We start from the raw sequence: 17,352 nt of genomic DNA on the forward strand, positions 1-17,352 counted from the left end.
CACCATGTTACTGCTTTCCTGTGGCACACGGAAAAAACAGCGTGTCGCTTTCTTCCTCTTCGGCATTGTTTCTAAACCTGGGAGCAACTAGACAGTATTACTGGGGTTCTTTGGTGCCTGTTCCTGTTCCTTCTTGTTCCCGAGAGCCACCTGCTAGGGGGTGGAGGACCACGGTCCAGCAGAGCTGCTTCTTGACCGCAAAGTGGATTTCCCCTCACCAACTTCTGGCACGCGTCCTCAGGCCCTAGGTCAGCCGCCCCACGCCATCCATGTACAGGGCAAGCTGTGTTTAGCCCAGAGGGTGAGGTCCTGGAAATGGGTCTACTAATGAATCAGCCATTCTAAGAGCCATTACGGCAGGGACCCTCTGGAGACGTGGTTTATTACTGACCATCAGTATATCAGGGCTTTGTCGGCTGATGTCTATGTTCTCGGCAGGCCCTACAAGGGTTCTATTAGTATGCCCAAGGTGTGACTCACCCTCCTGCCGTGTGCAGCCTCCAGCCACGGCGAAACTTGCCTTCATACATCCGACAAATATTCAAAGCATTACAACAATCTTGTGGTTTTTTTCTAAATAATCAAACTACGTGTTTCTAATCAAAATACCCCTGGATAATGGGGTGTGAGTGATGGAGAGACTGGGGAGGGATAAAGAAAACTGACAGGCTGGGGAGAGCCATTCAGATTCAGTCAAATGGCAGAGGTGGGGGCAGCACACGCCAGGGCCAGGGACTTTCAGAATCTACTCTCTTCTGTAGGGGCCGCCCAGCTCCATAATGAATGAAGCAATAAGGGGCAGTGTTGGACAGTTTGCTGGAACTAGCTACAGCTAAGCTAAGGTACAGTCAGGAAAAAATATTTCCTGCGATATATTTGTGTATGTGCATTGGGGTGAGAGAAGGCTACAGAAGAGTCCACTCTGTTGGTTTTATGGCTCCCCCTCATTCCAGCTCCCTTCTCTCTATATAGCCATCTCCCTGTCCCAGACCGGAAATTCCTTGAAGGCAGGGACCTTGCCTTATTTATCTGGTGTCCCCAGCACCTAGGACAGTCTCTGGCAGAGTTGGCATTCAGCCAATAATTACTGAATGGTAAGTGAACGACGTGACACCAGTGGTAAGCAACCAGGGCATTCATTATCTACTCAGTGTACCAATTACCCCCCAGCTTGGGGGCTTAAAACAAGCATTATTATTTCCAGAGTTTCTGGGGGTCAGGAATTTGGGAGTTGGGTGGGTCTGGTTCAGGGTCTCTCACAAGGATATCATCAGTGTACAAGCTTGTGTGGCCGTCATCTGAGGCTTGGCTTGGACTGGAAGATCCACTTCTAAATTCACTGACATGGTTGTGGGCTGGAGGCCTCAATTCCACAGCATGAGGGCTTCTGCACAGGATGACTTCCCAGCATGGCAGCTGGCTTCCCCCAGAGCGAGCGGTCCAGAGAGAAAGAGACTGCAGTGGCCACAGCGCCTTTTATGACTCAGTTTCCCCTCTTATTCTATTTGTCAGAAGGAAGTCACCAACTCCAGTCCACATTCCAAGGGAGGGGATTCCATAAGGCTGGGAATGCCAGGAGGAGGGGATCGCTGGGGACCATCTTGGAGGCTGGCTACCCCTGCTCGATTTGAAGGTAACCATAAATCCAACCAACCGGGTTCCTCCTACGTAAGAGATACAACGGGTGCTAGAGCTACAACGGCCTGGGGGAAAGCAAGGGATACTGCACGTGACCTCGCAGAACTTGTAATCGTAGGGAAGCTGGGTGCTAAACAACTAGAGTATGAGTGAACCTCAGGGAAGTGGTGGGGGTAAGGGTGGGAATGTAGCAGCACACAGCACCCTTAGCTTAACACCTTTAAACTGGAACTGCGGGCCATCAGACAGATTGTGTTATTATACATGCCGTTACTCTGTACCAGCCATCCTTTGTGGCGTTTTCCCACGTAATTATAGTGTTCTGAAAACGCAGTGCTCTATTGTGAGGAGGAGCCCTTTACAGGTACTAGGCAAGAAGCAGAGATGGTTATCTGCTTCCCGTCTCCAGTGAGGAACTTCAGGCCAGGAGGGCAAAGACTTTCTTGATTGCCACCTTTATTCTTCAGAGAGAAAACAAGTCATAGGAGGAGATAAAAAAATCTGCTCTCTGAGCCCTCAAGATACCCTTCTAATCACGAGATCACGGGGGATCGAGTTGTGCCCATAAGTGATCTCAACCAAACTCAAGCAAAACAAACCTTCCTGTGTAATGTAACTTATTTGCCATTGTATATTTTTCTGAATTATTTTATTTTTAAAGTAATAGAAAGTCACAAGTATAAGTTTTTCTGTTTCTGTTTTTCTTGTTGTGTTTTGTAATCCAAGAATCGATTTCTTTCTTCCTAGGGAATCTTTATTGAATTGCAACACACTCGATATTATTAAGAATTCTGATCAGAGGTAAACATGCAAAAACACTCAGCCAAGGGGATTAAGGCTGTTTGTTAGTGTTTACGTTATCTGTTTTTAATTCCTACATATCCTTTCTTTATCTCAGTGTTTCAACACTAATTGCAAAACAGCCCCCACTAACAGTAACGAGTCCCTGGACCTTTGCAGACCTCTAGACAGAGCTCGTTGCAGAGATAAGGCAGCCTCTTAACAAGACTCCATATCTGGATCAAGGTCTTTTACTGCGTTTCCACTTTCTTTTGCTCATCTGGCCTTCCAGAGGCTAAACCAGCTCACTGAATCATGGAGTTCAGGGTGATATCTTAGTCTGCTGAGAGTCTCTAAACTCAGCCGAGTCTAATGAAATGGACATGCTGCTGTTCTCGGCTTCTTCAGGATGCCTCCTTACTGCAAATGGAGCAAGCCTGAGTGTCAGCTGACGAGAGCACCAATTCCACCTGGTACCCCAAGCAGGTCTGGAGCAAAACCGAGCCCTGTCCCCCATTAATCCTACTTCACTCATATGAACTGACTGAAGCTAAATATAGCTCATTCTAAAGATTTCCAGAATCAAGCACCACTCGCTGCTCCATCTCTTCCTTCCATGAATGTCCGTGCTGCATTCTGGGTAAATAACACTCCCCGAGTTCCGCTTGCATTGGAATCACAGGAAAGTGTCAAAGAAAGAGAAAGCGCTCTTACATCAGTGGGGTTGGTTCAACAGCCACTTACTCTTATTTTATTTAGCAAGAGAGGAACTACGTTCTGTCTTTTCTTTCCTTTAGCCCCAATCTTCCACTCAGCTGTTTCTATGATTACAAATATCTTTTTTCATTACCGACTCACCTACACATTGAAATGGTACCTATTTCATCTTCTTGTCTTGTCTTTTCCTGTATGCCCCTTCCAGAGACTTAATTCAGAAATGGTTGCTAAGCAACTATACATCATAGCAGCCAGTCACCAATTACTAATTGTCCTCAGCACTTTAGCCTTACAAATTTGGACTGCCTGTGACAACGGCAAGTAGTTTTGATGGCAAAAAAAAAAAAAAAAAAAAAAAAAGCCACACACACCCAGAGGGTTCTTAGCTCAGTGAAGACAGAAGCACTAATAATAAGTAACAAGGTTCTAATGACCATCGTGGCAGTAACAGAGACTTCCTCCAGTCGCATCCCCACTGAATCTCACAGGTAGAAGCCCATCAGCTTGGCACTGTCCTCTGCTCCGGCTCATGAGATAAGCTGGCGGCTGGAGGTATCGGAACACGCGCACCGACGAGAGTGAGGCTACGGGCATTTCACACACATTCACCTTCCTCCCCACTTGGCACCACCCCATTTCTACAGTTTCTAGTTGAATTGAAGATCTGTTAGTAATCAAATTTCAGCCTCAATTTTATGGTGAGTGTAATGGAGTTAATTTCTCTAATGCTAGCAGTTCATGGAAAGGGTCTCCTGTGGCAACGTAGACCTGGGATTCCCAGCAGCTGGCAGAGATGCCACTAAGGAATTCCTTATTAGCTAAGATGCAACCAGGCAGAAAACTCATTACACAGTGCTAAATATACTTAATCACGTCTATTAGAGAAAAATGAACTTGATAATTACAACAAATAACTAAACTGCAGAAAGTGTGCAAGGAAAACAACAACAACAACAACAACACAACAACCCCCACCAGGATCTAAGTGTACAGGGAACTGGAGCTGCACAAAACTAAAGAGAAACTACGAGACACACAGGGCTTTGTGCTGAAGGAGAAACCAGTCTCCGGGTAGGAGGAGCCGACTTAAGTTGCCTATGAAAATGACACATTTACATTTCAAAAGCGCCCTTGTTTATTCGGTATATGTAAAATTTTAATTAGAACGAAATCCTCAGCGGGTAAATGCTTTGTTTGTAGTCTGGTTCTTGGTGGGGCAGGAAGGCTGTAAGGGAGCCCAGTGAACACTCAGTGTGACAAAGAGACATGTAGAATGGGTCAGTCACACACATACTTCCCTGGAGGCTAACAAACGTTCAGAGTCAAATTTGTCTTGTTTCTCTATCACAAAATTGGAGTCCCCAAGTTGGGGGGACCTTGACTGTCAGAAGAATGTACAAGAGGAACCCAGAGTGAATGTCACCTATCAATTTTTTGAGTGCCTGACCTCATTCGGGAGTAGTCACTCCTTCCAGAGGTGGTTCAGGGCAGTTCGGCTTCCGGAAGCCAGGCCACCGAACCCAGTTAACTTTGAGCTGAGACTGGGAAGGACATGGTCTTGGCAAAACCTGGAAGAGAAGGGGAAGACATCACGGTAACCAAGACAGAGATCTGGGACTTCTAGGAGAGAGAAATGGAGGGTGGATTGAGATAAGAAGGATCAGAATAAAAGGCTAAAACCAGCGCTATCCCATCTCAGAGTTAAGGAGAGCGCCATGAATGTATGACCGGCAAGGGACAAAGATGGCTGAAGCCTGGGGGCATCCTTGACTCTTTGGTAACTTCCAGTCTACAGAGAAGAAAGATGGACATGGTTTGTAGCATGGAGGCAGCAGGACGGTTTCCTCTCCCTCAAGTTTGCTGAACAACAATAACCGCTTTTACCTGTGGTCACCGACGGCAATAGCAGAAGAGATCCATTGGCTCTGAACAGTGGGAGAATCAAAAGTCAAGCCTGTACATCCACGGGAATAATCAAGAAGCCCTTTCCTCGTATTATTCACATTTTAAAGAGAATGAAAACAGAAGCTATGAATGTGGTTTCACGAAAACACTCATTTCCTGATCAAAGAGGTCTACTTCTCAAGCCACTTCTTCTCAGGCTCTTAGCCCCAGGGGTTCCAGTGCAGGGAGCAGTGCCCTGCTATCTTCCCACTCCCCTGGCTGCAGTCAAGGGGAATGGGCGCCTGAGCTGGAAGCACCAGGGCAATGGGATGTGAACACAGAAGGACAGAGCCCCACCGAGAGCTGGTGGCAGCCATCTGTGACCCAAAGAACAGGGTCTGACCAAAAGTGGGACAAACACTGAGGAAATAGGGGCAGCGTATGGGCCAAGGGAACACAGGTCACGGCCACCTCACCTGAACCCAAGATCCTAGTGTACTAAAGCCAGACACTGGACCTTTTCAGACACATGAGCCAATCAGTCATCTTCTCCACCACCTCCTCCCACACCCCAGCCGAGCTCTATACTCCATTTTCAACTAAAAGAATCCTAACTGATGGAGCATGCCCACTAGCAACCATAATGCCTCACATGGACTCAGCCTGCCTTTGAGAGGAATGGACAGAGGAGAACCGTGTGATTTAAAAGGAAAGACCTGAGCCAGGTGACCGCCGACTTTGTGTTTAGCGCCTGCGTGCTGCAGCCCAGAGGCCCTGGGAATGGGCATTTCAGAACCTGGGCCACAGCATGGCGGGTCACTGGGCACCGCTTCTTAGAGCTGGGTAGTGAGATCAGAGGATCTGGGACTATCAGCCCAAATCAGTGATCCAGCTGCACTGTGTTTAATCACATATCAATTTTTACTGAAAAGAAAACCATCCAAATTTAATCAGCTCTTCATATGGAAATATTTAACTTTTTTCCCCTGGAGTTGTTTGATATTATTGTTTTAAGAGTCAGGATTAAGAGAAAAATCGAGATGTGTGATAGTGGTGGACACAGAATAGCATCCATTTCTGGCAAGAACGCAAGTCTCATTTCCAGTAGACTCAAGTCTTAAATGCACTGGCGTCTCCGTCAATCGCCCGGCTCAATGAGGAACATATTACGTGGCCATAACCATGAAGCAGAAGACCAGAATGATCCGTGTTACACAGCCCTCAGCAGCAGTCAAGGCAGAATGCTCTGTTTGGTGAGAGTGGGAGCTCCGAGAAACTCCCGTCGCCCACAAGTTTAGGGAGCGTTCTGCTTTGTATCCAAACCTCTGAGGTTTCTATCAAACAGCCTTACTCCAGAACGAATCTCTGAAGACGGAGAATGTGGAACTCTTTTACACATATACCTATTAAAGAACTATGTTCTCTCTCAGTAGCCATAAAATGTAAAACACCTCTTAAAAGAGACTTCCTTTATTTCCCAGCCAAGAGCACACGAGACAAAAGGCTGCCTTTTAAATATAATTTTAAAACACTGTATTAAATAAAGTGAAGTATTGATATACAGAGTGACTTAAAAATCAGGACTGCTTTGGAGATCAGGGGCATTTTTAAGTGCAAAAGTGATGTAAGCTATCGGCCAAAGCCAAGAATTTTCCGTGTCAGGAACAGGTCATCAGAAACCCGGGGTGAGGGTAATATACCATGTTTCCTGGAAAATAAGACCTACCCCGAAAATAAGCCCCAGTTACGATCGTCAGCCAGATGGACACATTTAGTACACTATGATGATGTTCTAGAAGAAGATGACATGACTGTATTTGAATAAATGTAGATTGTTGTACATGAAAAAATAAGACATATTCTGAAAATACACCCTAATGTGTCTTTCGGAGAAAAATTAGTATAAGACCCAGTCTTATTTTTGGGAAAACATGGTAGAGCCTGGTCACCAAGGGCATTGGGAAGATGCGTACATTTAAAGACCACACATCACCTGTGTCTGCCGGTGGGGAGGGAGGGTCAGCCGAGAAGCCTGGCCCGAGCCCAGCAAGGACAACTGCCCAAACTGTCATGAACTGCCGCAAGCTACAGTCTCACATCCTTAGAAACTTCTAACCCCGAGATACTTGCAAAGCGATAACGTGTGCTGGCAATGCAGCTATCAGGTTGCCAATCCACAGCAGATTAATTTTTCTCAAGGCTATTTGTCTTTATGCTGGGGGGGGGAATCTATTTACTAAACGCCATGCCATCTGCCAGGAGGGCAGTTAATCTCCCAGTCCCCTGAAGACGACTTCCGGCCTTCATCCTATTGGCAACATTTACCTTTTCCCTCCAACAGAAGCAATTGTGGGAACTGTTTGCAACCAAGACCATAGAAGCCTGCTTTTGAGAGAAGATTTTTTTTTTTTTGGAACCCAAAGCACAGAAAACTTCATGTCAGTGTTATGGATAACGCTTTTTTTTTTAAACAGGAAAAAGAAATCCCATTTCCATTATGCAATCAGGAAATTGAAGATGTCTATCTCCTCTAACCCACTGCTTGTGGTGCGGTTTTAGCTGAAAACTTTCCCGTAGAGTGTTTTCCTACTGTCTGTTCTGGTGTTTCTGTCACTTCACATTGACTTCTTTTGCTCTCTGTAGCAAATAAATCAGAAAGTTAATAGTTCTGTTGATTTGTTGGAGCCTTTTTTTTTTCTTCTTTAAAAAAATAAAGAAAAGAAAAGAGCTTTAAAGGGGGGAAAAACTGATCCCAGCGTGTTAACAACTCCATCCCATCGTGGTTTCAGGCTGTGGTCATGCCAACTGTCTAGTAAAAAGAGAAATTCCACTGTAGCAGAAGTAATAAAATCTTCTTTTAAAGCACAAATACCATGCAGGGAGGAAACGTAAACCCTTGCGTTGGGAGGTGGGGGTGGCATGAAGTAAAATATGGACTGGAATCCTGGGGATTCGTGGTCACCACACTACTTTGAATAATCTTTCACCCAAAGCAGCTGTTTCCATGACCCAGAACCTTCTCTTCCTCTTAATCCATCACCTAGAGGATTTTAGAAAGATGTAAGCTATTATCTGAAGCTATCTTTATTGTTATTCATATGACAAAATATTTATCACTCACGCTGCTTTTTCAAAGAGGCTGCTCTCTCAGATGGCTAGTGAGAAGTTTTTCACCAGCACAGCAGCCTGCTTAGAGCGAGCCAGGGGCAGCTGGTCTGGGAGCATAGGCAGGTAGAGATGGCCAGGAGACACCTGCTTCATACTCACCAATACACTGTCATCCATCGCCCAACCAGGGAGCAGGGCATTTAGCATCCGAGTCTCCAATCTGGATCTCTAGGTCTCATAATTGACAAATAATTGACTTTCCTTAAAATCGGGGTCAAAGCTGCCCACATGACCACCCTTGGTGATGAGCACACTGGGCCAACTGTTCCCCAGGCAGCGGGGAGGAATCCTGCCTGCCCCACAGACCCCCCCACTCAGTTACTCCAACAAAAGGCAGCAGTTGAATGTAGAGAATAGTCAAGTGAAGAGAGCTGGGATCCTGTGACACGAGGCATTCAGCAGCCAGATTGTTTTCACACAATCACTCAATATCTCTGATGATGGCCGGACTTGGAAGGGGGATCCATTTGCCAGGTACTGCTTTGACACGGCGCGCCAGCAAGCTGGGGGCGGGACGCAAAGCCAAATTCCTGTTTCCTAATGCAGGGTCTTCACGAAATCACCCACATCCCTGACACACGGAGGAATCCTGGGAAAAGAGCTGGCAGAGTGATGGGGCAAGGCCCTGCCAACGGACATCTTGCAGTTTCTACTCCATCTGCCCTCCTTCTTCCCTGTTCCTAGAATTCTGCCTGACGCGGGGAGAAGAGGCAGCTTCTGGGAGGTAAAATGTAGCAGCAGCAGCCACCGCCCATCCTACCACCTTAACAGTTGGATGAATTAAACACAAAGATGCAAAGACAAGTGTTTCATTTCGTCTGGTATTCCCCCAAGCCCGCCCACTGCAGGAGCTAGATGTAAACATTACAATTTCCCCCCCTCACCGCATTGGATTTAATTGTATTCTTAATTGAAAATGAAAATTAATTTGCTTTTGATCAATTCCAGGTGGTAGGTTAGCCTGAACTAGTAGCAGCGTACACTTTCCTCGCTGACCACACGCAAGCGTCCATGAACACCAGAGCGCCTTCCTGGCGTAAACAGGCAGCGGCCTCCCCCTCGTCCACGTCCTCGGGTGTCTCTCTTCCCCACCCCCCACTGATTGGCACCATTCAATTTTTAATAAAAGACTTACAAAAGTGACGATACTTGTGGAAATAAACTGCTGACAGACTTGCTGAGTTAAGTGCGTAATTAAGGCTGTGGAAGTACAGATGTTGAACAATGGTGGCTTACATCAAGATGTATGTGGGTATCACAAATAACCCAGCATCTGGTTTCTTTATCTAAGTACCTTTCTTACGGTTTGGATCTTAATTTTTTACAGTTGACAGCAGTGTTATTTGAGCCAGTCAGTGGCATCTGGCTGCTGGGGGAAAAAAAAAAAAAAAGAAAGAAAGAAAGAGAATGTGAAAAAAAATCTCCATGCGCTTTAATTAATTGTGGAGAAATTACATGGTCCTTCAACCGTGTAGTTTGTCATCAGTGCACATTACAGATTTATATTAGATGTTTCTCCACAGTGTCAGGAATAATTAAAAGGGGGTAGAAAATGATGCCAGCCAGCAATGCTTTACATCAGTGCTGAAAGTTTTATATTTATTACAGCCAAACAATTTTAGAAGAAGATGTCAACTCAGAGACTTAACTGTGCATGGAATACATATCAGGCTGGAGGGAAAGCCAGTGCCGCTGGAATAATGAGAGGGTTCATGTTTAATCTATCAGGCCGACCAGACTTGGGACGGCGTGCCAGCGTTATTAATGATGCGGCATCCCCTTTTCTCATAAAAACATTCACCCCAAACAATAAGTAACATATGCTTTTTCCTTTCTCCTGAAGTGGTCTTCATCCAATTGCTCTTTCTGATTCTAACAAGAACAGAAGTGCCAACTGTATGCAAGTAACTTTTCTGGCTCAATTAATTTGTGCCACGCGTGGCTTGGGTAGCGTTGCTGGAATTCTTTAGCAAAAAGATATCAGAGTCACTTCTGCCTTCACTGAGCACACGATTACAGCAGCCCTGCCAGAGACTTCCACGGAGGGGGCCATGCCCAGACAACAGCCAGCCCCAATGGTAATCGCCACCCTGGACCCATACGAGCTGACAAACTCTCAGAATCTCAGCTTCCTCATTACTCCTGGTAATTACTCCTGGTACCAGTGAACAAACCTAGAACACAAGACTTTATCTCTTTTAGAGGTCAGGGCCCCGGACTGCATTTAGAAACCAAAGGTCACAAAAAAGCTCTCAGAAACATCCCACAGATCCACGCCAAAGGGAACAGTCATCCCTAGGACGTGACCCTTCTGGTCTCCTGTTCCCATAGAGCAGATTTCCTTTTGTATCAGCCGTGCATCAGGCAGCACATATCATGGGATTATTAGGTGCCCTCAACCTTCATCGTGTGTCTTGCAGGAGAGTCAGTACGTGCAGTAATCCCCTAATATGTGATGCCTGTCACTTCTTATTTATTAGCCGCCTGCCCTGGATATTTTCATAATTTCCATGTAGCCAGTGTGGCCCCAGAAGTGGAGACATCCTGGGAACCACAACCTCAGGAAAGTCCCACCTTTGCCCCCTATGGCCTCAGATGAGAGCAGGGTGCCAAATGGGGCTTCTCTCCTCAGGGTCTGTGGATCTAAATGGTGGGAATCATCCTCCCCTAAGCCTTCGTGAGATATGGAAAAACGGTAATGCAGTCTCATAGCAATGTAGGTCTCACGGAATTGCCAGGTGGGTTTAAGAGGGAGAACTGGCTTCAAGTTTAGGCTTCAAGTTTTTTCTACCAACAAGTCATAACACCACCAATCACGTTCAGCACTTCTGTACGTATTATTTCATTTTACTAAACTTGTATAACTCAATGCAGAAGTATAAAAAAAGGGAAACCTCAGCAGTGTCCTTTTCAGTCCTAAATAAAACACACCCCTCAGGCCCATTTTTCCTGTGCTGATGGCTTAGAAAAGTCAGTGTTTAGCTTTCGCTAACGTACTCCCTGCACTTCTAATGAAATCTGCATTTCTTCCTATGGCCCTGGCTTCCTTTCTATTCCCATGTCCTATGGCTCCCCCGTGAGCACTGCTCCACACACTTCCTGTCCCTCAAGCCTGCCCCCACCTCTGGGACTTTGCACTTCCTGTCCCCTGGGTCTGGAACACTAGCTCCATGTCTTCGTGTGGCTGTGTCCTCCTTGCCTTTCAGATCTCAGCTTCAATGTCACAGCTCAGAGAAGCTTTCCCTGACCTCTCTGTCTAATATTACCTGTCTGCCCCCATTTCCAAGTTCACTATCGGAAATTATCTTATGTATTTACTTAACATGGGTCTCTCCCATTAGAATTTAAGCTCCCAGAGAACTTGGAAATACTAAAACTTCAGGGTAGATTTCTCCATCTGCTTAAACATACGAATATCTACAATGAGTTAAAAAAAAAAAAAAAAAAAATCAGCGCGTCGAATGTCTCTTTAATTCAGCAGGAAATCTTTAATCTGGTCAGTATAACTGGGATTTTTACCATATCAGTGATTTTTCTTCATCCCAATTGGATTTCAGAGTCACTGATGGAAACTCTTTTTTGGACTGATCCTAATGGAATGAACCAAATTTAAAGCGATGTTGACTTAAAACCATTATTGTTAGAAAGAAAGACAAGGATATTAATAAAAGGTCAAACCACTCATCTTGTGTCCCTAAAAGGATTATTTTAAAGTCAATTCTGTCACTGTCAGTATTAAAGCAGCCCACTCAACCACTCACTAGGTTTGAGCTCTGATTTGAATTGAAGTTTGCAGAGGTTCAAACAAATCTCTGCCAAATCCAGCTTGAGAGAAGAGGAGCTAAGTGAAACCGTGGCCAAGCCAAGATTGGTTGGTTCAGCGACACTCCTGCCTCGACCAGCAGGTACCAAGGGCAACCCTGACCTCTGAGGACTGGCCAGGGCCAGAAGAGAGGAAGCTGAAATTAGAACAGGCAGATTTGAACCTAATGTAGAAAACAAATTCCAACTCAAGCCAGAGGCCTGACGAGTGATCAGAGAAATGACAGAAATCTCTGGAGAGGCTACGGTTAGGATACACCCTCCCTGACACCAGCACTTCTTGAGAACTATGAGTGGCTCACCTTGGTAGCTTCTTATAGATAAAGAAAGCACTCAAGGTGTAGTGGAGTGAGCCTGGCGACAGGCCTGCCTTGTAAGCTCCCTGAGGGCAGGGCCACGTCTCTCTAGTTCTCCACTGATGTTCAGGATTCAGGACAGTGGGAGGTGCTCAGGAAAAGTTGGCTGAATGAAAAGTATAAGTCGATAAATAAATCTGTCAGTGACGGAATGGGCCACAGCATCGCTGTAGGGCTAAAATGCTTGGTAATCCCACAGGGATGGAAATCCTACCTCCACCCCGTTTCTCCATGTATCTCTACAGTTTCTTTCCAGAAAGCGAAGTCTCTTCCCCTCTCTCCAACCCCTCTGCATTGACGCGGAAACAAAGACTCCTACTTTTGGAGAAGCAGACGCGCCTCTGAGGTTACTGCTGACAACCTGTCGCCCTCATCAAACTCACCAGACATCACCTTCAGGAAGCCACAACCACACCGTGCTCTGCTCTGTGTGCAAAAAGCAAGGAAAAGCAGGTTCCTAGGGACCGGGAGCTAACGGGTTAAAGGCACCTGGCAGGTGTGGCACACGTAGTGACAGCTGGGCTCTGGTCCCTCCCTCCAACATGCCTCCTCCTTCCAAAGCCAGTTTGCCCTTTTAAGGAAAAGGGGGCAGTGCAACCAGGAGGCCTCCCTTTTGAAGGTGGGTCCTCCTGCCCTCAGAAGCCCCATGGCTGCTCTCGCTGTCCTTGTGGTTTACAAATGGACTGTTGTGCTTTACATATGGACTGTTATACGAGGGCAGATAAAAAATCAGACGGTGTCTAAGAGACTGGATTTGCTCCATCAGTTTTGCAGCCAGAAGTAGACAGTGAGGCTTGGAAGGGGGGCAAATGAATGAGTGGCAAAGACACTTTGCAGGTTGGGCACAAACATGGCGCATGTGGTATGGCTGCAGAAAGAACCTCGCTGAGATCTGCAACCTGGATTGGAACCAGGTGTGCCTCTCAAGACCAGAAATGGTCGAGGTCTCCATCATGGGTTCCGAGGACCACAGGGTCAAGTTACACGATGCAAGGTTCTTCCCAGCTCCTAGATTCTGACTCCATGAAATGCTTGAAAACGTCTTATCCTCTGTCTCTGGTGGGTCATCTTTTTGGGGCCAAGTCTATTTAGACCCGAATGTAATGCAGCGGTAGCCATAGCTACGAAGATTTCATTTTCATTGTGTTCACTACTGGAGTAAAAGTATGCCTTTCCCTGAGGAAAGTTCACTTCCGTGGGCAAGAACAACCAGGACACAGGTTCAGGGAACTCTAAGACAGAGTAGAGTAGGGTGTATTCTTAATAATAAATATGCTTCCTAAACTTCTAAAAATAATGACAGTATTAGGAAAAATTTAGTTATACTTAACACCACCATTCTAATGAACCTAACTGACAATCACATGCATATAGAATTTTCACCCTTTTTTTTTTTTTAATGTCAAGGCTACATAATCATTAATTTGCTGTTTTCACTTCATGGTAATCATAAGCATTTCCCCATGTTTGTATGTTGTCTTCATAAACATTGCCTGTCCACCTGGAAGAGTCTATAAAAACTCAAAATAAACCATCTATTAAGTGAGGGACTATACATATAAATCCCTTATAATTTGAAAGCTTCTAGGCAATAGGAAAAAACTAACATCTGAAACATGTACAGCTGTGATATGGCAGAAGAAAATTAAATAAAGGATATACTTTTACCTGAAAGCATGAGCGCTGGACACTATTTGCTCGCTTTAGGACCTCTGGAAAAGTAATCACTTTCCCTTTGCCTTAGTTTCCTCAACGTGAGTGACATACAGGGTAGGGTTGGGGGAACTTTAAAATCCTTTCCTGCTCTAAATTAATTTTATGGGTATTCCTTAAAGCAACTTTACTCTGAGGAACACAAAGAACCATGGGTGCTTTAGCTCACTCCTTAAAGGAGTGGTACAGTAGAAATACAGTGGGTTGTGTCCCTCGTTCCCCCTTTTTGGGAATGGACCTCTCACATGTGTGCACGATTGCAGTAAAGGCAACCATGTTTGTTCTGTGTGGCCTCACCCCCTAGCCAGAATTGAATGTTCCAGAAGTGGTCACCGCCTTTCAGCGGCGTGGACCAGAGATACGGCAGAAGTTGGGGAGCAGGCAGATATGCAGGGAGATGTGGAAATCAAAGATGGCAGACCTCCCGATCTATTCCTGAGATCAGGTTTGATGTCATCCTGTATCTGTGCAGAGTTCTTCCCAGTCACGTCCCTCATTTCACTGGCACATCTCACATAGCAAAGGGACTCAGAGGTAACAGCCTTCCTTAAACGTCCTCTCTATTACTGTACGACTATACCTCTTGCTAATTTTATAAGACAGAAACAAAGCAGCATTATTAGCTCTATCTATAGAAGAGGAACTGAGGCAATGAGCTTGTAAAAACCCAAATAAACACAGAAATGTACTGGCTGAGCTAGGACTCCATCCACGGACTCTTGCTTGGCACAAAGACTCTATTCGTTAATTATTTCTGACCCTATAGCTTAACTTCTATTTTACAGTGTGGGAAACCACGAGAAGGAGGTAGAGTTTGCAGACCTTCAGTGTTTTCAGAAACGAACTTATTTCTGAGTGAGCAGAGAGTTATGAGCAAAAAGACGTTCTAGGTTGTTAGTTCTGACCCTTGGATGTGTCTTTACGACCCAGGCCGTCCTCTCCATTCATTCTGCTCTCAATGTGAGGGCCTCGTGTTTCTAGCCCCAAGGCACGGAGTCTGGTCTTTGGTGACTTTCCCTCAGTCCTGCCCTAATGAATACCCTCTTATGCGTGCAGAGATGTTGACAGAGATAGACAACATGGAAGCTAGGAACTCAGTCCAGCCAAACTGTTTAGAACATTAAAAAGCCAAATATTAGATTAGGACTAATCCGGAAAATTCAGAATACTAAGGGGCAATAAGAACCTTAAAATAGGATAGGCAGCTGAAAACACGAGCTCTGTGTGTGTTCCTGTTGGCTTCATCTACCCGCCTATCTGAAGGTCTCATTTATCAGATTCATCAGGTTTTTAACCATATACCAGAGATATTCCCTTCACTCCTTGGGGGAAGAAGGCGAGCAGGAACTGGTTCTATATGAGACGATGTGATCTCTATTACATTTCTAAATTAAAGCTTTGCAGTCCTGGATGAGATATTGTTCATTACACCATCTCTACCACCAAAAAAAAATAAAAAAAATCCCAACCTCAAAAACAAAGAAATTAGAGAGGGAAAGAAATGAATTCAACATATATCCAGCACCCAAGGATCTATGTACAATTGAGGTTTGATTTAAGGAAGAAAGAAGTGAGGGGAAGATACAAAAACCTCTGACAGTTCCAGTTCTTTAATTTAAAAGCACAAACCTTAAAAAACTAAAAAACTAAATTCTCAAGGTTTCCCATAAGTGGCAGGAAGCTGCTTTGTCAAAGACCCTGGAAAGGCCTGTAACACACGAGGACATGATTACAATTAAGTGTTCTCTGGTGGGCCTCAGCATGACAAACCGTAATGGCTCCAAGGGAGCCCTTAAAACCGACCATGTCAATGAGCTCCCCCAAGCATGGGGATTTAGAGTTATGGATTAGACCTCTTAACCCCTGTCCTCCCCTCAAAATACCTTAAAGACCCTTTTCTCCCAGGGGAGGAGTTGTTCCAGACAGTATCTGGCTAAGAGATCTTTGTAAAGTCACGTTTAGACATAGTTACAGGACATCTAATGAAGACCCTGCAGTCATCTGAGACACGCCCCCTCATGTTGCCATAAGCCAGATTCAGGGGCCAGAAACACAATGACCTCACCAAAATGAAGAAGAGGCCTTTTAGGGGTCTCGTTTCATTTCTGGATGCAGACAGCTATGGGGTCCTGGAAACGTCACGGGTTTTCATCAAGCTGTGATTTTTATACCTAGAAAGTACTGGTGTGGCTCCTTTTGTTGCAAGTTCGTGTTAAGGAATGCATTGGAGTCAAAGTAGAGGGTTTGACAAAGGGAGTATCTGTTTTACAGCGAAAATAAAATTGACAAAGCAGATCCTGTTCAATCAGTAAGGCACTTCCTGCTGAACACGAGGCACTTGGAGACATGAATTCTTTCAAACCACAAGGAAGAACTGGGAATCAGCCCTGCATTTCCTGACCTGAATGGTTACAGTAATCCCCCTGCCCCCCAAATGAAATCAAAATGGAGGATTCCGAAATCTTTACATTCAGCGTGGTGACTGTAGTCTGTTATTTTCGAAGGGATTTACACTCCCAACTATGTTTTGCTGGTGACTCAACGTGCTTCATCCATTCTCTCTAAGCCCACACTGCCAATGGAGGCTGATAGTGAGACAGACATAGCTATAGACACCAGTGTATTATTAAAAACTCATTCAAGCTAATTTATGTGCCACTGTGAAATAGGAATGTCAGAAGCTCTAGCTCCAGAAGAATTAAAGAGATTTTTAGTGGCTTGAAAGCACTCATGACCCTTTTCAATACCCTGAAACTACCACATAGAACAGCTCTGTTACCTGCTCTGATGTTCACACCCTCTTATTGGTGCATCTCCCACCTCTGGCTGACCAGGTCCCAGGGACAGTATCATGCACGGCATTTGGGACACTTTTGGGATAATGCCTGTAACCGAACTGGAAACAATTATTTCCTAATAAAAGCTTCCTGCTTCCAATGTACTCGTGCCAACAGGTTCCAGTGAGATGGCAAAGTAAGGTACTTTTCTTTGGCAAACATTTTCCATCGTTTTTTTCCTTGTATGGCAAGGGAATTCTTTTCCTTTCACAATCATAAAGCACTGCGAGCTGGAAAAGCAACTAGATCTTTTATTAGACAAGTGCTGCTGAAAGCGGCTTCATTTCCTCGTTCCACAAACACCTGCCTTCCCAGATAGAGGAAAGTCAGTGTTCATTCGAAAGTCTATTTAAAAAGGTGAATGCAACATTTCACATATCCCATTCAGTAACAGGGGAAATAACCACCTTTAATTCTTTACTTTCAGATTTTTAAAA

The 17,352-nt window shown here is 45.1% G+C and overlaps 1 protein-coding gene and 1 long non-coding RNA gene across 4 annotated transcripts in view; one reads left to right on the forward strand and one right to left on the reverse strand.

Moving 5' to 3' along the window:
• FTO (FTO alpha-ketoglutarate dependent dioxygenase) overlaps positions 1–17,352 on the reverse strand; it is a 338,798-nt gene that overhangs the window by 48,270 nt on the left and 273,176 nt on the right. The window lies entirely within an intron of this gene.
• On the forward strand, positions 8,535–9,290 carry LOC109447721 (uncharacterized). Its single transcript, XR_002137404.2, has 3 exons — positions 8,535–8,661; positions 8,734–8,911; positions 9,136–9,290. It is a non-coding gene; the product is annotated as an uncharacterized LOC109447721 (long non-coding RNA).

This window comes from Rhinolophus sinicus, linkage group LG11 (assembly GCF_036562045.2).
Source record: "Rhinolophus sinicus isolate RSC01 linkage group LG11, ASM3656204v1, whole genome shotgun sequence".
In the NCBI taxonomy this organism is placed as follows: Eukaryota; Metazoa; Chordata; class Mammalia; order Chiroptera; family Rhinolophidae; genus Rhinolophus; species Rhinolophus sinicus.